General features: G+C 36.7%; 1 protein-coding gene across 4 annotated transcripts in view; it reads left to right on the top strand.

The window, feature by feature from the left end:
* The first annotated feature begins 618 nt into the window (after positions 1-618).
* CDON (cell adhesion associated, oncogene regulated) overlaps positions 619-22,799 on the top strand; it is a 118,968-nt gene continuing 96,787 nt past the window's right edge. For 2 of the 4 annotated variants that reach the window (XR_011967527.1, XM_072611512.1), the window contains exon 1: positions 619-937. The gene's annotated coding sequence lies outside the window, so the exon portion shown is untranslated. Of the gene's footprint in view, positions 938-1,101; positions 1,367-3,213; positions 3,992-22,799 lie in introns of those variants that run through there. The other 2 variants (XM_072611514.1, XM_072611513.1) reach the window with 2 other exon arrangements.

Raw genomic sequence — 22,799 nt, 5'->3', positions numbered from 1 at the left:
TGCGTGCGTGTTATGGGGCTTCTCAATCTACTGAAAGGCCGTTAGAAGGACTGCGAGAGCCAAGTAGTGCTAGGTGGGTCAGGGCTCGATTCAGCTGATGACTGCAGGGTTTGTCTGAGAGCGGGGAAACGGGCTGAAGGTGGGACCTCCAGCAGTCCCAGATGAGGAATGTAGCCTGTTCCATAGAAGGACAGGTGAGGGGTAGGCTGTGTGTGAGGATTATGGGGATGGAAGGACAAACATCTCCCCTCTCGCAGTCACCCCATAGGGCATCCGTATTCAGAGACTGCTTAAAGTATTTTACCTGTGGAGCCCGCGGAGAGCGCAGACACAAGAAGACTGTTATCCCTCTATTAGCGCTTCCCCCAAGCTTCCCTCGGATTTGGTATGGCCCATCTCCCTCCTCCTCCTGTAGTAGACCTGGCAAACTGCGCGCGCCGCCAACAACCCCGCCCCCTTCCCCGCCCCACCTTCACAGAATGGACAGTGTATCCCTAAGACCCGCCTCTTTCTCCCTCACCCAGCCCCTTTAGCGGCTGGCCTAGTGCCGGCGGGGTTACGCGCCCGCGCGCCACCGTCGGAGCTCGGCGCGCGCCCGCGGGGACGCGCCGTTGGCCCCGCCTTCTGCTCCCCGCCTCCCTCCCCCCTCCCCGGTGCCCCGGCTCGCGCCCGAGCACGGGGGTGAGGAGAGTGGGGAGCCCGCCGCCCACCCGCTCGCTCGCCCGCCCTGCTTCGCGCTCGCACGCACCGCCTCCGCGCCCCCGGTGTGGGAGGCGCCGCCGCGCTCTCCGGGCCGCTCCTGCCCGGTGGATGGAGGGGCCCGTTCGGATCGCAGCCTCAGCCGCCGCCGCCGCCGAGCCGGGGGATGACCTGGGGGTGGCTCCCGGAGCCGGCTGCCGCGCAGGACGTCCGTGGGCTTAGCCAGCCCCGCTGAGAGGTGCGGGAGTCCCGCGGGGCACGCGGGCGGGGTGCGCGCGGAGGAGGGCGCGGGGCTGGGGGGAGGCCGGGGGGCGCCGGCGGGATGAGGTGTCAGCGGCGCGGCTGGCCGAGCACGCTCCGCCCGGGCAGGTGAGGAGCGGGCGGCGTGCGTGCGGCGTGGGGGCGGCCCCCTGGCGACCCTCCCTGCCCGCTCTATGGATCCCCGCGCAGCCCCCGAGGGGGACAGTGATTGATGTGCGGGGAGCAGCGGAGAAGTGCCCTCCACAGCGTATCTTCCTCCGCCGCCCGGGGAGCGTGTTTCCCTTCTGGGGCAGGCTCTCTGCGGTTTGCATTCTCCTGGGCTAATGCGTTACAGCTCACTATTGACTGCAGGCTGCCGCCTCCAGACCTTTGTGTGCCTGCCTTCTCCTCACATCTAGGAATTTCGGTAATAAATCACCCCTCAGCCTTCCCCCGTCTTGTCCTCCCCAGCCCCTCCAAGTCAGGTGGAAGGCCGGAGAGACGGCTGTCCTCAGGACCACGAAGGGTGGCAGGTGCTTTGGAGACAGGCTTCCTAATAGCGAACTCCACCAGAACCTGGGGGGCGTCCTCCACAAACGCTCCTTCCTCACTCGAACACCTTGGAAAATAAGGTTTGGATCAAAAGGGGACTTGACATTTATGCTTACCAGTGGCGAGCGCAAGGAAGCCAGGCTGTTTAGCACTGGATAGAATTAATTCCCTCATGTGATAACCCCCAAACTGTCAGCTAACTCATTGGAATGAGTTGAGTTAATTGACACTGAAACTAATTGAAAGCTCTCAACTGACCATTATTTGGGGATTTTGTAGTTGTGCTTGTCTATTTTTACGTAACTGTGGAGACAGTCCCGCTTTTGCGATAAGATAGAAAAACTTGGGAAGATTTCTGGAAATTTTAAATTAGCTGCTGTTTTAATATAACTGCTCAACTGGAGAACATTTCTAGTAACCTGGAGAGGCACAGAATGCTGTACTGTAGTATGTTAGGCACATGTTGAAATAAACTGCCTCATACTTTTAGTTATATGAGAAGGATGGAGAAAACCTGTTTCATTTTGTAAAGACATATGTCCCGGGTGTGTGTTTGGCATTGTGTAAAGCTGAAACATTTTATATCTTTATTAAGAAATGCAGCAAAGATGTGTATTGTTTAAACTTCATGTGAAAACTTGGTTATGGAAATTGTGCCTCTATTTGAATAGTTTAGTCCACTAGGAAAAACAGTTACTAGAAGTACTATGCCATTGTTTGTCTAGTAACTCACATGGGATGGATGCTCTGATTACTATGGCTCTCATCAACCTTCTTTTCTGTGCAAAGTGCTTAAACGTTCCAACTTGAATGCCAGAAAGTACTGTACAAAGAATCGTAAGACTTTAGATCATGTTAACCTAGCATGTGGCAGTTGCCTTCTAAGGCTTTCACTACCTCATGTCCCTAGCAGGTGCTTTGATTTTGGTGTGGGAGGAATTAACACAGACCTTTTCTTCAGATCAGCAAGGTAGTTAGATCAGTCCAGAGTACTAGAAGAGCCAAGTTCTATCATAGGACTTTGCTGCTAAAAGGGCCAGGGAAACCTTGTTAAAAAAGTTTATTCCTGCCTCTCCTCCCCACCCCCAATCTTGCTAAATTTTAGTAACTTCATTTGCTCATGTTTAATTATTCTATGTTTTAGGTTGTCTTATTGAAATAAAGATTGAAGCAAAATCTCTACTTAGATGTTCCTTACATACTGAAAAGTGGCTACATCAGGGCCCTCTGTACTTCTGGGGAAATAATTGCAAGGATTACATACTGTTTCAGTGATCAGAGGACAGAGCTAATAGGGATGGGGCATTGAGAAACGACCGAGTTTAAAAAAAAAGTGAAAAATAGCTTTTGTCTTAAAGAGTTTTAATAAGACATCACTTTTACTAGTGATTGTGTTGCATAAAATTACAGATAAGGAGACACAGTTAGGAAACACAGAACTAGATTGACAATAAAAAAAAGGATCTTAATATTAATGGAGTTGGATGGGTGTTTTTAAGTCCAGTCTACTAAATTTATGTACAGCTTTGAAGGATATGCTCATATTTTTCTTAGTGCCTTTTTAAAAGTGAATTTTGTTGGGTTGAATTGATGAAGAATGCTTTGCTGTTTTCACTTTGGATTACATTGAGAAAATCCATTTGAAGTTTGTTTCTGTGTGCTTTTCATTTTCAAGAAAAGTGGGAGGGAGGGGAAATAAAGAAGGGGGAAGAGATTTTACTTTATCCTTTTCAGTTAAAATTAAGGAATCATGATATGGGAAATACAGCATGTCAGTTTGAAAATCTTGGATTAGGAAAAAAAAACCCAACCCTGTCTCTTTTCCCCTTCAAGTTTTCTCTTATTGTCTGTGGGCTTTCCACCATTGTCAAGCTTAAAACATACAGTATCATTGTCATCTGTCTTCTAAATAATAGTCCTGAGGTGATATTATTAATGTGGCCTTTTAAAATCAAACTAATTATACTTGCCTAAAAGAGCCACATGTGTGTGATTCTAGCTGCCTGGTGCCTTTTGAGAGCCCTGGAGACAAGCTAGTGAATAGAGCTGAAAATTCATTCTGTATTTGATTAAATGGAACAGACTCGCTGCTCCTTACCCCAGCAGGGGCTGTGAGATCTCTTGATCCCCGAAGCGGCTCCAAGACCCTGGGAATTCCATTAGCGAGCACCTGAGGAATTTCTGCCCTGCAGTGCCTTTTTTGTATGTGTGTATGTGTGCGTGTGTAGAGAGAACATAGCAGAGTGGTGATGGGCGGGGGAGGAGGCTACATTAGAAGACTCCATATGTTAGCAGATCTAAAATCAAGGCATGACTTAACAGCTTAGCTTGTAAGAGAAAAGCCAAACCCAAAGGCAGACTTATAGTCAGGACTTTATTAAAAGCGGAGCTATGGTGGTAATGTCTTTTACATTGAAATGAACTTCACTTTAAGGTGCAGAAAGTGACTCTTCTGCTGTCTTGTCTGAAGCTAGCACAGGCATATATACACTTACAAACGGTAAGTTTTTTGAATGATTTGTTGATAAGTATATAAAGTTGTATGAGAAGTTGTTCTTGCCTCTAAATGTTGCTGGCTTTGAAATGAATTTTGCAGGTGAAAGCAAATCAGACTATTTCCATTGAAAGTGATTTTGCAGAGGTGGCAACCTCAGTTGCTTAGGCATTAGTTCAGTTTTTTAAAAATCTAATTATTTCCATATTTTCATTCTATTCCACATCCATTGTGATGGTAGCATTTTTACTCATTTAACATTTTAATCTTTTCTTTTGATTTATTAAGAATTTATCTTTGTTACTTGAGGGCATTTTTCTAGCATTGCTTCAGGAGTTTTTTTCAAACTCTGCCATGCTGTCTTGGTAGGAGACAAAACTAAACTACCATGATTACCATAAAATCTTAAAAATTTCAATATTCTGAGTAACAGTGTATGGATATGAATATTATTCAGAATTTGTTAGTTCACTTTGTTTCTCTTATGCTTTTTTTTGTGGGGATTAGTTCTGAATTATAACCTAGGCTTCCTAATTACTAATGCTAACAACTTTTGTCTTTGGGTAAGAGAGCTAATGCTGATAGTGAATTTCACTGGTACAACTTGCCACTATATCTTGCCTTGTATCTTTGGGCAAGTATTCAGTATTCATGTTTGAAGATTTATTGATTATATTTTGTCATTAACAGGATTTCTTCTCCCTCACTTTCCTCCTCTGTCATCTTCTACCAAATTCTTCCTATAGTAAGGCAGGTTTAGCAAAATTAAGAAGTACTTTTGAATGTTTTAAATTTTTACCTCACATTTAGTCGAATGCATACTCATGGTCAAATGGAAAGGGCTTACCTACTGAATGGAGTAAACAGTGAAGTTCAACATTACATTATGTCATGGCTTCATATTTGTTTAGTTGCTTCTGTGAGATATATTTTGGTGGCCAGAATATAAAAAAGTTCTTGAAAGACCATTTTATATTTCCAGTAACCATCTGTAATATGAGTGGGGACTTCATTTCTGAAAGTCATTGAGATACTTTTAAAACATGATTCTAGGATTTCATTTTGTTTAGTAAGAAGGAGGCATGAAGGAAGTTGGCCAATCTGACACACCTTACTTGACAAAAAAATACAGTGGTTACACTGAGTTGTCTATTTAGGTAATGCTACTACTTATTTACACTTGAAAGTGGTTAGTTTATTTTATTTTGAAATTACCCACATGCAAACAAAGGGTTGACACAGCATTTTTTATTTTTTGCTATCCCTGAGAATGTGCTATCCTTTTGTGAACTTAACGTGCTCTGTTTGCCCAAATTTACTATCTTTGAGCTGCTCTCAGACGAGGAGTTTTTAGATGTTGGCAATAATGTAGAATTATCTAAACCTATAATTTCAGAGTATTGTTAGCATGTTAAAAATTCTGAATAAGTACTGTCTTTTATGAAATATTCAGTAGCCTGTTTTATTAACATTTTTTGTTAGGTTTCTGGCCAATGAAAAAAGATCTTTTTTTTCCAGAAGTAGCATAAAATCAGTTCCTATTGGCTCTCTTTTGTGATAATAATACTCTTTTGTTTAGGGTTTTACAGCTTACAAAATGCTTTTACATATAGTATCTCATTTGATCCTCTCAACAACCCTATGAAGTAGATGAGTTTTTTTTTTAATCTCCATTGTCAAATAAGTAAACTGATAATCAGAGAGGATTGAGGTGATCTACCAAAGGTCATACAGCAGCAGAAGTCAAGACTCTCTTTTAGGTCTTATGATTTTTTGAGTCCAGTGTTTTTTTTCCCATTGTACCCTGCTATTTTTAAGAAAATAGTTATGTTATTTGAAAAATAGTTACTAATCAACAAATATGTGCTGGCTCTTATAAAACCACCTCAGGGCCCTCATGCCACAGAATCTTTCCATATTTTCCAATTATCAGAGGACAGAATTTGGGAACTGGACAATAGGAGATGTAAAGTATAGGCATATCACAAAGGAGGAGTGCTTTCTAAATTATCTTATATTAACTGCTTAGTAGACCAAAGTTTATACTCAGAATTGTAAATTAGCAACATTTGTCTCAATGTAAAGAAAATTTGCATTTTGCCTTACAATATAAATAAGAACAACATGATACGTGATAGAGGGTTACTTGTTATGAAAATATGAACAAACTGAACACATTGGTATCATGCTCTTGTTTTTCAACAAAGATTCTTATTTAGGTTCAAAACTCCAACCTACATCATAATAAATATTTCTTAGACACTGTCCTTCCCAAAATTTACTTTCATACCATGCCTATTTTTTGAGGTTTTTTGTTTATATTGAAATATTTGTTTATATTTATGTTGAGTATGCTGAATTTTGTTATTCTATCTAGAAAAGCTTATGAAGAAGCCGAGTCAGTTTCTTATTTTGAGGAGGATTAGGGGAAAACAAAAACAAAACCCCTTCTGTGTTATCTTCCTCCCTTTCTACAAAATGCTGATGACATCTTCTAGTTGTGTTATAGATTTAGAATTAGAAAGGACTTTAGAAATCATTTCATCCTACTAGTCATTTTACAGATTAGAGAGATGAGGCACAGAGGGGGTCTGATTTGGCCAAGGTCACACACAATAGGATTTTTAGAGTCCAGATCTAATGCTTTCTCATACTCTGGAAGAATCTTACATTTAGTTTAAACAGTAGTCTCCTCCTCCTCCTCCCCTTCCCCCCATTATTTTTTTTGGTGGGGGTGGGGAGGCAAGGAGTGTGTTTTATCTGCTGTAGGAAGACTTGGTAAAGGCGTTCAGAAGCAATACATAGTAATACTATCCTCCAAATTATGTTTTGCAATTCAAAAAGCCTTTATTGAGTGCTCACTGTTTATGGCACTGTGCCAATTACTAAAGATGCATGCATACACACACACACACACACACACACACGAAAACAAGCCTGTGCCTGTCCTCAAAGTGCTTGCATTCTGATGGCGGAAGATAAACATAAAGGGGAACTGGAAAGGCACAACTTGGAGTAGTTTGGGAAGTAGAGGTAAGTAATATAGGCAAAAAGCATACCTATCAGAACTGGGGCCTAGGGACTGAGTTCAGGTTACTAGTGCATAGAAGATGAGCATATATATGTTGCCAGATCATCAGCAAAGGTGGAAGCTCTTGTAATGCCAGAGATTGAGAGGTGCTCTGAGCCATTAAATTTCTTTTCCAGATTTCACTGTTGCAGTGCGAGGTAAAGTGAAGAGAGACAAATTCATGGTGCTGAACTATTAAGGTGGTATTAGATGTATATTTAAGTTATATTTGGGATTAAATATGAAAGATAACTGCCCTATCTATTTGCATCAATCATAGCATGTATCCAAGACTGTCCTGGGGGAAATGAAAGGCAATAATAGGTCATCCAAGTTGGAAAGCTTTCAAGTTAAGGGGTTGTTGGAAGATCTGCTTCGTTAAGATTGGAGAAGCTCATGACCAGTGGACTGGCCACCAGCTGATGAAAATTTTTGACTATAGCAACTCAAGAATATGTATGGTAGGGTATATCCATATATATCCTATCTGGAAAAACTATGGGTTTCCATCTGCTTTGGCAGAGGGAGTACCCATGTTGATGAAATACAAATCCTTGAAGTGTGGTAATTATAGAGATATAGATTTTAGTTCAACGCAGGAACTTTGTTATTTGGGGGCTTAGCCAGTTCATTATACAGACTAAAGTAATAAGTTTCCTGTTTTTAGAATTGTTCAATATTAGGGTTATTGCAAAGTGGTTTCTCATATAAGATCCCTTCTAATTCTAATATTCTATAAATATTTGAAATAGATTTGTAAAGTGGTGTGGAATCTAACTACCTTTTATAACATTCTTAAGGAGAAAATGTATCCTGACTTTCAAACAAAAAGTTACAAATGAACTTTAAGGAGTGTATTTCTTTTATAAATTGGGATTACCTTTACTTATTATCCTTTTTCATCTAAGGAACTCTATTAATGTTCATATTATCCCAGCTAGTTAAGTGTTGTCTGTTTGCTATACTCTCACTAAGGGGAGAATGGGGGAAACAGAAGGGAAGGGATTTTCTGAAATATATCAATACATGCCCTTCCTATTTAGTATTCTCTATTTTAAACACACCTGCGAACTTTCAAAACATTCTCTGACACTTTTTAACTACCCCCTCCCATCCTTTCCATAGCCTACCTAACTTATACCACAACTGTATAAAGCATGAGTAATTAAAAAAACAAAAACCACTAACTCACTCTTAAGTAAACCCTCACTCTGGTTAACCAGATTTTTTTCTTCTGTATTTGACTATTAGGAGAAAGAAGCAAGTCATTTATTTTAAATTGCTTTCTAAAAATGAGAGATTTATTAAAATCATTCACTTTTTGGTGTATATTGAGGTCAGTGTACTCATTTAGCCCAGTATTTTATACCTCCTAATCTACAGCTATAATATTTTTCAGTGACAGTTGATGTTTAGAATGATGAATTGGAGTCACTGTAAATCCCTGAAATGCCAAGGAAGGGTTAAATTATGTCCTGTACTTTATAAAGCAATGTGTTGTGCTCTGTGACCTTGGGCAAGTCACTAATTTTTCTGGGGCTTAATTTTCTCCTCTTTCAAAAGGGGAAATAATACCTGTCATCCCTATCTCTTTGTTTTATTCTGAGGATCAGACTGTATAATATATGGAAATTCATTGAAAGCTGTAAAAATCCTGCAGTTTAACAGAAAGCAGTTTAAATGTTCCCCTCAATGTAGGCTTTAAATATGTGTGTAACTATTATATGCATAGGTATGTACCATGCTCTCTCCTCACTTGACCTTTTTGTCATTACCATCACCTCACATCTTGTAGGATGATGAAACTCAGAAGGGTGTGATGTGTCATGGATGTCAAAGGGTCTTGACTCCCTGGAAATAGAAATAGTTCCATGGGAAACTCTATCTTTTAAAGTGAACAATCCAGAACCTAACCAATGAAGTCTGTTGAACTTATATGCCATATCTTACAATTCACCAAGCTTAAATAGTAATAAGTATTAGAACAAACATGAGAATAAAAAAAAGGAGAGGTAAAAAGAATAGAAAACTCTAGGAAAATCTGATGTCACATTATCAGAAGGCTTTACTAGTACTTTTAAATTTAAAAACTATTTAAATGGCTGTATGTGGAATTGATGTTTGAAATATATGTCTGGGGAGGGTAACAAAAAACTGGAAACAAACTAGATGCCTACCATGTGATGGACTGCTGAACAAACTGTATGAATGTCATGGAATTTTTTGTGCTTGAGGAATAATGAATATGATAAATTCAGAGAAATGTGGGAAAATTTGAATGAACTGAGGCAGAGTGAAGGAAGCAGAACTTGGAGAATACACACAATAACTACAATAATATAAACGGGGAAAAAACCAGTAAAAGCCTACTTGCTGTTCCTGTTCAGGAGATCCCATTTCCCTTTTCTGTTTTTGCACAGGCTGTCTATTGCTGGAATGCGCCTCCTTCCCTCTTCTTTTGCAGAATCTCTAAGCTTCCTTCAAAGTTCAGCTCGTATTGCTTTCCGCAGACACCTGTATTGATTCTCAGTGGCTATCTACTCCCTCCCCACAGCAAGTTACTTTGTATGTACTTTGTATTTACTTTTATGTATACAGGTTTGTTTTTTCCCTCACTACAGGAAGTAACCTCCTTGAGGCTAGGGATGATTTGTTTTTGACTTTGTATCCCCAGAGCCTAGTACTTAGTTGGCACTTAATAAATGCCTTTTGAATGAACTCAGATTAAATGCAATGAGCTGTCATGGTTTCAGAGGCCAGATGATAAAAACATACTTTTCCTTCTTTTTCTAGAGAGGCGATAGACTATGAGTATGAAATGTTGCATACTCAATCTCCTGTGACTAGTATGTTCGTTAGTTTGCTTAGTTTTTTGTTACAAAGATGGGCCCTTATGGGTAGGGGGAGAAAAAAGTGAGAGGAGAGTGACTGTGCTTTAAAAGTAAAAGGCAACAGTATAATTTTAAAAATATATATATTATGGTATAATATTTGGAATTTAGTGGCATTGTTGACTTGAAGTCAGACTACCTGGGATTGAATTCTAGCTCTGACTCTGCTGTATCATTTAATTTCTTTGAGTCTCAGTTTAATCAATGGTATAATGATGTTAATAATAATTTCACTAGAGGCAGAGTTGCATAGTGCTTAAAAAGCTAGCCTTAAAGTTAAGAACCAGTCAGTTGAAATCCTACCCTGACACATATTGGCTGTGTGACCCTGGCAGTTTGCTTAATCTTTCAAATGTTCAGGCACCTTTGTGAAGCTTAAATTTAGAAATGGTGCTAATCTGCATTGGAAAAGAGAGTTCTCTCTCTGTGGTTATCTATAGTAATAAAAAACACAGGTCTGGTAAAAAACAGTACAGATTTGTTGCAAGGAAAGTACTTTGTAAACTGCAAAACATAAATGTGAGCTCATGTCATTCATAGTGTCTTACACTGTCTAAATATTAAAACTATGTCCTGGTCTCTCCCGTGCCAAGAAACAAATTGAGCATTGTTCTCTGTGTATAGTAACAGAATGCATGCAATTAGTATTTGCTCTTGTACTATAATTTGATGTCTATCTGTAGATAATTGCATACGCTACCTACTTAGAGGTGAAATTGGCAAGGGAAATGATTAATGGATAAAGTGCTACTTTTATCAGGCTGTGAAATTGTTATGACATCAGAACTTGGCAGTTTATTTTTACTTTAATAAAAAGAAAAATAGCATCATGAGCTGTGGGTGAGGCATTAATTCTTTTCTCTCATTTATTTTGGCTTATTTTCATGGTCTTGGCCTCTGGACATGTTTTGTACAGCAAACTAATATCATAGTTGATAAGCAGTAAGACTGAGGTGCATGTATGAAGGGAGAATGGTTTCAACAGATATTCATTTGTTTTACAAACTGCTAACTAGCTAACTTTTTTAGAGTTTAAATTTTTATCTCTATTTTGTACCCTTCAGATTTCCAGTCTGATTTGGAAATACAAGGAGAACGTACATGTTTAATATGGAATTTAACATAAACCATTGTAACATAATAGCTTGAAGTTCCATACAACTGTGTTCCCTAAAGAATAGCTATGTATAGAAAAAGCAAAGTAACTGACTCCATAATATAGTTATCTCGTACACTGGACTCATAGAAAGGGATTCGCTGTACCCATGTCATCATTTTATCAATTTATATTAATATCATCAATTTATGAGAAAAGATTATTTGTGTAAAACAGTGATCTGTATAAAACACTGAGCTTTTGGGGGAAAGGTGCTATAGAAAGTGTTAATATAGGCTCATATCTGTTTTTCTTCTCATAGCTATGTAGTCAGTTACATCAATCCAAAGTGTTTTTACTTGCATTTTTTCTTATTTACATGTATAGTTTTCTCTATTTTAATAGAATTGGAATTTAAGATCTTTTAAGTTGAATGATGAACCTGTCAACTGCAAAATGAAGAAATAGATAATTTTCATGTTCTAGCAGGATGAAGTCTCTAGAAATCACTAAATATAAGGAAATGAATGAATTTAAGTTCCTGAATTAAATTGAAATATCTTTAAATTCCTGAGTGGAATGACATTTTTATGCTAGGATATCTTCATTGAATTATGCTGGAACCTATGTGATATTGTCCTCAGGGTCCAGGTTTGTGGATTGCTCATTGTAAGTGAGACCACCGTTATTACAATGCCATTTTGGTACTTCATTTTTAATTGCTTAGGTGTAGTTTATTAATAATTTATCTTAAATTTTTATTTCTCCTCTCTAGAAAATTATAGCAACTTACCCTGCGTTTTTTTCTGAATTGGTTTCAGTAGCTTCTAAGTAAAATTCAACATTTTACTTCCACTTGAACAAATTTTTAAAAAATTTCTAATATGTAGCATATTAGAGCAATTTATGTAGTTTTGAGGTTTTAGTATATTTTATCCTATTAAAATGTTAAAACCTACTTCTATTTCAATTTAAATCAAAATACCATCAGTTGCTTTTTGTTCCCAGCCATCATTAAAGAGATCTTGCCCAAAGACTTCCATAAAGCCTTGTCTAGCTCTTCCTTTAGGATTGATCTTTTCTTCTTTCACCTAAATGACCTTGGGCAAATCACTTAACCTCTGGGTCTTAATTTCCTCATGTAAAATGAGAGAATTTGGACTAGATGACCTTTAAGATTTTCTAGCTCTAAATCTATTATCCTTTTAAAATCTTAAATCTTTAGTCACAGTTGAACAGATAATTATTAAGTATTTGGGGATATATAAATGGAATTTACAATCTAATGTAAAGGGAAATAAAGATGCAGATGTGATACAAGGTAACAATAAATCAGTTATATTATAATTTAAAACCCACCTTTTTTTGGAGAGGCTGTTGGAATTAAGTGACTTGTTCAGGGTCACACAGCTCGTAAGTATCTAAGGCTGGATTTGAACTCAGGTCCTCCTGACTTCAGGGCCAGTTTGCTACCCCCTGTACCACCTAGTTGCCCCAAAGTATTTTCTTAGTAACAAATGAGAAGCGATTTGGATTGAAGAGTTTCAGGCTTAGAGTCAAAAAAGTCTGTGTTCACACTTGCCTCTGACACTCAATAGCTATGTGCCATGAGCACTCTTTTTTCATTGATAATATGAGTATAATAATTCTTATAGTAGCTACCATACAGGGTAGATGTGAGGCTCAAATGAGTGGAAGGATCATTGAATTCAGAGTCCGAGGACATGACTTCAAGTTCTGCCTGTGTTATTATTGCCCATGTGACATTAGGGAGGTTATAAAACCACTCTGGGTTTCATTTTCCCCTTCTTGCATGAGATAATCTCTGCATCCCCTTTAGATCTGAAATCTATAATCTGTAAAGGTAATGTATGTAAAATATTTGGTACACCATAAAGTACTACACACTTATCATCATTTCTTGGTTCAAACCTGTGATTTCATTGGTGTAGAAAACTCCCAGTAGGACTTTCCTTAGACAGATGGGCAGCTCTTGAGTAGCTCTGGTCCTAGTCTTCTCTGGGGCACAGAAGTTAAGTGATCACCTGCCTAATGGGTATTGGAGGCAGATCTGAATACAGTTGCTTTTTACTCTGAGGTTTTCTCTGTATCCCCTGCTCCATGTTGCCTCTCAGTTGTTTTTGTTGTCATGGTAGTGATAATGTAGTACAAATGTTATTATCACCATTTTAAAGGTAAAAAAATAAAACACTGAGGCCCAGTGTTGTTAAAGTGACTTGATAAAGCAAGTAAGAGAAATAGGTTATGATAAGGGTAAAGGAGTGTTCCGAAAAATGTACTACTAAAAAATTGGGAGAAGAGAGCATTTTGGACTGGATGGTTCCTGAAAGACTTTTTGGAAGTAGAGAGATAGGAGAACTATAGAGAAGACTGTAGTGAAGCTTGATGAGGGGTGGGATATTTGGGACAAGGATGTGTGTCAATAGGTAATGTAGTCTACGTGTACTGTACAGTATAGGAAGGGGAATTCAAGTGAAATAAGACTGAAAAGATAGACTGAAATAATATTTAGTTCTTCTGAGATGATTATTATTTTAGCTAGATTTCTGTTGAGAGCTTAAATATCCCTGGGTCTTGTTTTATCTTTAGACCTTTTTATGATTGATATTCTTTGAAGTGATTATTTTTCAGTACATATTTTGGTGCTGAAGTTTTAAGGGCACAAAAGGACAGTTTGAAGTTATTATGAGTGTTGTTGATTTAGTGTGTTATAAGTATTGCCAACAGCATTGTCAGTTTGTTTTTGAGGTTAATTTTTAAAGTCTTTGTCATGGTGGTAAGTAATTTGACAGTTTTTACATGTGCCAGCATCCATAGTAGGGCTTTTAATTATATAACACAGCATGTTCAGTGATTTGATATTAATGTTTTTCAGAATGGGATACATTTTCAGCTCAAGGAATTAGCTGCATGATTCTTATTAATACTAACAGGAATTTTGCAGCTAGATCCCCCTATGTCAAACTAAATGTGAATTTTGATAAATCCGGGGTATGGTTCTCTTCCCCCCTCCCCTCTTTCCTTTTTGAGCACCACAGTAAACCCTTTTTTGAAAAATGCCTTATTTTGATGCCTTAAGTGAATTCTTTCTTTAAATAAGTAGGTTAACTGGGAAATGAGAAGAACCTTCTTAACACTATTGAACACTAATGACTGAATCTCCTCTGCTTACCTAGATAGGGATTATATCCAGAATACTGAGCTGGTCATGCTTATAGATGTTAGTTGGCTGTAGAGTCACATTAACAAGAAGTTCCATATCATATTTAGGAAACTTTTAAAACTGAAAACTAGGAAAATGATTTCTGTATTTCAGTATTTAGGATTTTTCATTCGTCATTGTTGGAATCTTCTAGAAGAAAAACCCTTTCATAGTTGACATTTAGCAGGCAAACAAAGTCAGTGTTTGCTTGTAAAGGTCTTCTCTAATTCATTGAGAAATGATAGGGTCTTTTGTGAGTGGACAGAGTATACTATGGTACCCTTAGACAACTTAATAGTAAATCATGTGGTTTAGGCAAGCTGGATGATAACAAAAGAAATGACAAGTCTTGCTTCTTATGAGCAAACCTCCTTTGCTTCCAAGCCCTGCAGATCCCCCAGAATGGTTTCCAGGGAATTTGAAGGGGAAAATCATTGGGTTTTGCATGCATAGGCATATGGGGAAATCAGAACAAACTCTATTCTGGGCTAGTTAGATTCTCTACTGAGAAGAGTTTCAATTTTAACAATTGAAACTCTTGTGGACTTTTTATTCTATATATAACATGCTTTTCCCTCTCACTTCCTTTATGATGGGGATAGTTTTGTCATTCCTTGAGTATTTTTGAACATATATATTTTCAAAGTTTTTTTACTTTTCTTTTGGTCCCTCACAATAAATGTCCAAGATTTGTATTGTTTTAGTATTTCCATGAGGACCAAAAACATAGATGTGGTAATTAGTGAGAAAAGTCTGAGGATTCTCATCTACTTCAAAGTTAGATGTTGACGTTTGTCTATTTTTTGTTGTTGTTATTGTAGGGATAAGTGCCATACTGCTTAATCATTTTTCCTTTCAGTTATCAGAAGCAATATGGTATAATGGGCATAAATCCAGGAAAATGGGGGTTTAATCTTGCCTCTGACATATTGACTATGTTACCTTGGACAAGTCACTTCACTTCTCAGTTGGTGTAGGCAGTTCTCTAAGACTGTAAGTTAAAAAGATGGTGCTGACTTGCAGTAGTAGGAGTTTTCTCACCTGGGAGTTCTGAATATCATTGAATTACAAGTTTAGTCCAAATATAATATATAAAATAGTTTTGAAACTTCTATAGCATAAAATTGTGGATTTCAGCATAGATTAAAGTGATTGAAACTATAAAATGTATTTGCCATGATTTTTTCTTTTAAGATGAGTAAAAATGACACCATTTATGTGTCCTAAACCATAGATTCTATTGTCATAATATTGAATTTTTTCCCACCAGGATACAGTGAGCATACCATTCAACCTCTTCTATTTGAAAAGGTTACTTCAAATTTATTTCTTTTGATTAAGTGACTGTTTCATTTTGTTTCTCAGCACATTTTTCAGAACTGGCATATAATTACAGCATTGAAAATACTTGGCTGCTTAGGAACAATAACATTTTAACCCTGCTCAGAATGGGATTTGAAACCTTTTCTTCAATTTACATGCAATCTGAGAAAAACAATATTTTTATGTGTTAGTGGCAAACTAAATGTAAAATCTAGAATGCTGTTACCTTTCTTTTCTTCTTCATTAATAATATAGTGTACTTTCTGTACCAGAAGACGTCATTTTAGGATCTGGTAAATATTGAGATTTTAAAAAATTTATTCTAATTGCTTGGATGGAATAGGATGCTTGACCAGATCTTGCTGCTTAATTCCCTGTAATAGGTAGATATTTGGGGTTTCTGCAGTAGATAGATATTTGGAGTTAATTTATACGAGTAACTTGAGTTAAAATAGAAGGTAAAATGTCATGGTTTTAGTAGCCTAAGTTGGTGATAGCCTGTAGTATGGATTTTTGGTCATTGATCTTAAATTAGCAAAGTAAAAAATTATAAGTATCTGCAAGGAATTGGTGACTTTTCAGAGTTCTAATTTGATAGAGTAGATTTAAAATGAAGACAATAAAACATTTTAAGTTAAGTTTGCTGTTGTTCTTTAGAATGGGGGAGAGCCCCGTAAGGATGTAATGGGAACAGAGACCAGCTCCCAGCAAGAGGTGTGAGGCTGTTTATTTTCACTTTGGAAATGTATATACAACAAAAGGAAAACTCTGGCCTTCCTTAACCTAAGCAAATCATTACTTATCTGAGATCTGGCAAGCAATTTGATTAAGGTTGACAGAGCTCATATAATATCAGGATCTGTTCCCTTCCCCCCTTGTGATTGATGAACTTTTATCTGTAAGCTTAAAAAAAAGGAAAAAAAACTGAACAAGAATGAACACTACCTATGTAGCTCTCTGGTGAGCAAGTATAAACCAAGCTTTAAATAGTTGTACTATCATAAATATAATAGTTTCATACTAGAGTGAATGACATATTAATTTTTTGTATATAATTTTTAACAGATAACTGGCTTTAGAGTACTAAAGTAATATTTGTAGCTCTAAAGATTATTTAATTTGACTTTTTAAAATAAATTATTCAGTTACATTTTTGAAGATCCTGTTTCATATCTTTAAACATCTTGTTCATGAGGTGTTTTATTGAAGTCGTAGATTCACTATGTTATTTTGCCTGTACTGGATGTTCCCTTCACCACAATTCTTGAATAAAAATTCATTTTGAAGTGGTTTGTATTTAATCTGGGGACATTTCTTAAATTTTAGCAGTTTACTAATGAGATAAGAAAATGATTTTGACAAGTACAACAGAATATTATACTATTAATACTGATCAGTAGCAACACTGGCTGCTTTACAAATTTAAGAAACTCAGTTGCTTGTTTTATTCCTGCTGCTAACAAATATGATATTGAGAGTGATTAAGAGAAATTTTGTAGTGATTGACTTTAATGTTGATGGTTGTGGAATTATTAAACATTTCATTTAGTGATATTCAGATTTTCAGGATTATGGAATTGGTAAAGTTGGGGATCAACAATTTTTACATCAATTGAAGCCTTAAATTAAGGGATTTCCAGTCAGTCATATGTTAAGTGAATGCAGTGACTGACAAAATAGATACTTTATTTCAGTTCTATTAGACATAAGAAAGTTTAAAAAAGAAAATTCTGGCAGCTGCAAGTCCATGAGAATGGACAGAATTACTTTGGTGCTGGTAAAGTTGGGGTTCGTGAAAGGGAATGAAAGACTAGGTAACTTTCCTAGCTCCTGTGAATTTAGTGATGGTGACACACAATCCAGCCACTATCTTGGTTGTTCTTACCTTAGATTTTTATCTTGGTCTTGTGGAGTATTTTTTTATATGAAAATAGCTCTTTTATTATAGAAAAATATAATTTACTTATGGACATATTTTGTATCTAAACTTGTAAGAGTGTATCCATTCTAAAAAAGTAGAGGGTAGCTTTGGAAAGCTGCCAGCTTTTTTTTTTTAAATTAATGATACATTTTTATTTTAAAAGTCCAAGTGTTGCCTTTGTTGGAATGTGTATATGTAAACTTTAATAATGATCTTGATTCTTTTGTGTACCTTTTAAAAATTTCAGGCATTTTGTGTTTACATATCATGTTGGAAAGGAGAGTCTTTTATTAGGATCGTCATTTGTGAATTGCTCCAAAACATTTAGAATTGGGACTCAGCAGCTGGAGGTATTACTAGGACAATTTTTGGCATCCCCACTTCTAGTTACATTTCCACTTGCTTCTAGATGGTCACCACAGGTGTCACTTGTCCTAAACATGTTACTGAAAAGCAGAAATGATATGTCCTAGTGGAAGGGAACCTAAAATTCAGGAGGTAGAAGTGGTGAGGCAGCAGGGCCACAAGTGTTCTCTTGCAGTTCCCAGTTTCCTCCTCTCTGTCCTTATTGACCCTGCCTCCTATGGCTTCTTTCCTCAGAAATGATGCTAGTAACTAGTTAAAAGCAGGAGATTATTGTTTTAAGTTGGTAATAATAGTGGTTTGGTGCTGCCTGCCTTTGGATTGAAACCTGCCAAATATAAATGAACACGCTAGTTGCACCTACCTATTCCTCCTGGGCTAATGTTCCGTTTGCCTCAGTTCTGTGAATGGGACATAGATCAATCATGGCAGTAATCCATGAAAGAAAAGCAACTAAGTGCAGGTGGTAAGGGAGGAAGAATATCAAGTTGCTGTCTTTATGTGCTTCATCCCTCCAGCCCTTTACTAGTAGTAACCTGGGATCAGTAGAAAGAGCAGTGGGACATAGAACTGGCCGACGTAAATGATTGGAGATTTGAGGAGTGAGAGAGAGGTGTGGAGGCTGTGAGAGGATACTACTTCCATGTGTAACGCAGTAACCCTGTTACCTACATTGTTTATGGAAACAAATACTGGAAGAATTTCAAAACGTCCTCCTACCCAAGGCCCCTACTTCATTGGTAGAATCAGGCTTTGAAACTGTGCCACTAATTTCCAGGTTTGTGTGAAGTTGTTATGGTATTGAACAAAGGAAAAATATTTTCCCACATCAATATAAATTCACGAAATTTATGATGTTCTCTTTTCTGCCCAATGGAGTAGAGAATTTGTGTATTAGAGATATTTTGAATTTGTGTAATTTTTCAACTGTGATTATTTTAATGATCTTGATGTCCATAAAAGATCCTTACATAGTCTCTAAAGGGTCATTTGAAGTTTCTTTGTTTTAGAGAATCTGGGAATATTTAGCTTGTTTTATTTAGTTTCATTTCATTCATTCATTCATTCATTCATTCATTCATTCATTCATTCATTCATTCATTCATTCATTCATTCCTTGTGATTTCATCAGAGTAGGGAGCTCCCAGGGTAGACTTTCTGTCAATGCAGATCTGTATCTTAGAGAAAGAGTTAACTGCAGGCAGTGAGAGGTTAACTGACCTGCCCAGGATCAGTCAATCATTTTGTGTCAGAAATGGGACTTGAATCTCTCTGAATCTGAGGCCACCTACCTCTATCCACTATATGCTGTGCTACAGACAAAATTTCTTTTCCTCAAGTTTTTCAAAAGTGCTTTTAGGAACATATATATTGTTTGGTCTTTTGAATTCATTCTTAGCAATGCTTGGTTTACTATGTAGTAATAGCTATCTACCTAACAGGTTGTTCTGAGGCTCAAATAAAATGTAAGGTAGTAAACCTTGGCATATTATATAAATGGCTATTATATAAATACTAGCTGTCATTATTCATAAATCAGTTCATATTATTCATAAAATAAAAGTAGCTGTAGCTTGAAATGAAGCACTAGAGAGGATGTTAATCCTCTCACTAAAATGAAAATTATCTTTTGATTTACCTTGAAATCAAAGTTGACAGATAAAAATCAAACTCCTTTCTTTGGGACTATAAATCTTATAAAACAAATAATTTCTGGTGAAACATTTTTTCCACCAAAATATCTGAATTTCTCCTAAGTGACTTTAAATATACTTATATAGTATTTAAAAATTGTATTACTGATAACAAGTCAGCCTGACAAAAACAATTTATTATAAATAAAATCAGCAAATAACTTGCATAACTTGTGTGTATGTAGATCATTGAAAATAGCCATGAGTGGATAAAGACTTGAGTCTTGGTGTGGACAATTTGATGTAGCCATTTCTTGGTACAAATGTTCAATCAGTAAGTGAACTTCATAGATAAATGAGGGGTACAAAGTTAATTGATCTGTTTCTCTTTGACTGTTTATTGTCTCCTTTCTCCTTAAATTTACAGTTTGCTGAGTTTTTGAGCTACATGAGGAAATTAATGTTGTGATTTGAATTAATAAAACAAATAATTTAGACTAATTTTTAGTTAACTGGACAGTTTAATTGCTATTGCTAGTTAATTTAAACAGAATTAAATAGCATGGTGCCTGTTACATGGGTGCTTAATAAAATGCTGGTTGTTTAAGTGAAAGCATAATAGAGTCTAAACAGGATCTTCTTCAGGGGACCAGGAAGATAGGTATTTCTTCGGACAGAAACTTGGTGTAATATATAGAGAAGAGTGCATGGATGAAATAATAAAATGTAAATTGCTTCACAAACCTTAAAAGCCCAATACAAATTAGTATTCTTGGCTTTTAAAGTATGAGACCTTGATTGCCATCAGAAGAGATTACGTCTCTGAACTAAGGATTTGTCTGTCAAATGGAAAAAAGGGATAATTTTCCTTTATAATTTAGGTTTGCTCATCCTTTTCTGGATTGTTTTATATTTTACAAGTTCCTTGTTACTTTAGGACTTAAGACAGCCTTAAATTGGGTTGTTAAAAAAAACTTTGGATGCAGGTGTGAGTTAAATGGTTTGTATTTTCCTCTAGGGAATCGTAGGGGGAAAGGATCACTACAAGTTTGGACAGAATGAGTTAAGATCGATAAACTGGTTTTTAAAGGACCTTTACCCCACATTTTTGCAAAATTAGATGGTTGTTGGAAGATGATAGAAATGCATGATGATTTTTCAATTTGTGAATTAAGGTCACTGTTTTAAATAGCTTTTTAATGTGCAAAATAATGCAACCAAATATTTGGTCATATTCTAACAATAATAGAATTAGTTACTATTAGTTACTATTCCATTATCACCATTGCTGGCATTATCATCTTTGTTTCAAGGCTATAATTTATACTTTGTATTTAAATAATGGGGAATGGCCAGCAAAAGTGTAATAACCCACATACCTAATGTGTTGGCAGTGTGAAATATCCAAGGCACTGGAAAAAGGGATTGTTCTTAGCTGCTCATAAGAAGAGACAGCAAAGGACAGTGGGAAGATCACCGTATGTGGTATCAGATGACTGATTCAAATTCTGACTTTGTATTTTACTGCTGAGTATGACATTGGGCAAATCACCCAACCTTTTTGAGCCTCACTTGGTTTTCCTCATTTGTAAAGTGAGGGGCTAAGTGACTTGTGATCTGTGATCCAGTTGTCCTTGGAAACAGATGTTTTAATAAGAACATTTTCTCTTTGTTTAATGATCTTTCCACCTTGTGTTCTTTATAATTTTAGTGTATTTCTTATAGGAATTTTTCTCTCATTGAATTAGAAGTGAAAGTGAGGGTCTGTAAGAAACATTAAGCTAGATGCACATAAGTATAATGTAAATTAAACAAATACACCTCAGTCAAGTAGGAATTGTTGCTAAGTTGGGCCAAAGCTATCAAGATTATATTTTATTTATTGTAATAGTTAATTTAAAATACTGTTGGTGATTTTTTTTCAGTGTAAAAATTATTTCCTCAGAGAAATAAGATGTTTTTGGAAACTGTATTAGCTTTTAAATCATTCATTTCATTTTAGTTTATTGAAATAGTAGCTTATCAAAAGATACCCTACTCTTCTCAGACTTCAAATGTAATTTCTACAGAAACCTAATTTATTTCCAAAGTATAATTGGGAGAATTTGGCTCAATATTTATTTTAGTCAAATATGTTTACATATCTGGAGGAATAAAAGCTACAGCAAAGGACAATTTGGTGATTATGTTGAGTGGTAAATCATTGTAGCACTTATGCCTGGGTCAGTAACGTTTATCATCTGTAAAAGAGGCGTTATACAGTGGGAAAGACACTGAACTTGAAATGCAGAAGACCTGAGTTTGGATCAGTGCTGTAACACTCAGCTATTAGCTTTGTGCCTGTGGCCTCAGTCAGACACTTGTCTGTCTCTTATTTTTCCTGGTAGTAAAAGTACTTTATCAGATATTATAAGATCTCTAGAAATGTGTGCTATTTTCATCATTATTACTTCCTTGAATTGCTTAGTGTTTAATGAATATTTTAGTGCCAAAAATTAGTGACAGGAAAAGTGCCTCATTTTCCATGCCACTTAGCTTTTTGAAAACCTATATAGGAAATTTTTAAACTAGGTGACTATTAAAAAGTTTCCCCTCATTTGTCACTGTTGCAGTATAACCTGGAATGCCTTTGTGAAATAGACAGAGTACAAAGTTTTTGTTTGGGAGAGCAGAGGTAAGAGCTTACGTCAGTACTGTATGGAAAAATTTAATTCATCATTGGTCTTTGTCTGTGGTAAATGTAGTTTGGAGTTGATGTCTTTTGATTTCCTTTTCATATTTCTCATTAATAGTAGAACATTCTGGCCATCATGACATAATAAGATCTATTAGTTTTGAGGTCAACATATAAAAATAAAAACTTTAAAAAAATCTCATCCAGTTATAATGTAACGTAATGTAACATAACATAGCAATAATAACATCATCAGGGTCACCTGACTTTCTGGGTAACACAGTGAGTGACCAATACCAAATACCAATACCAAATAAAAGATAGTCAAATACCAGCTAATTGGCAGCTCCGGTATATACCATGTATCTGTACTTTCATGTGTCCTTCACAGTTTTAATAAGAATATATCCCAGTAATATAAAATATAACAATCTAGAACCTGGATACTGGACAAAAATGCTATAATCATCCATTCTGCAGAATAGTGATCCTCCAGAAGAGGAGCAGACAGGTAGGAAGAGACGTGAGAGAGAAGTGTCATGAAAACCTAGAGAGAAGAAAGTATGAAGAAGAGTTTGATAGGCTGTGGCAGAGCCCACCAAAAAGGTCAGGAATGATG

Source organism: Notamacropus eugenii, chromosome 5 (genome assembly GCF_028372415.1).
Source record: "Notamacropus eugenii isolate mMacEug1 chromosome 5, mMacEug1.pri_v2, whole genome shotgun sequence".
Classification (NCBI taxonomy): domain Eukaryota; kingdom Metazoa; phylum Chordata; class Mammalia; order Diprotodontia; family Macropodidae; genus Notamacropus; species Notamacropus eugenii.
Note: the sequence above shows the minus strand (reverse complement) of the source record. Positions and strands in the feature narration are given on the sequence as shown.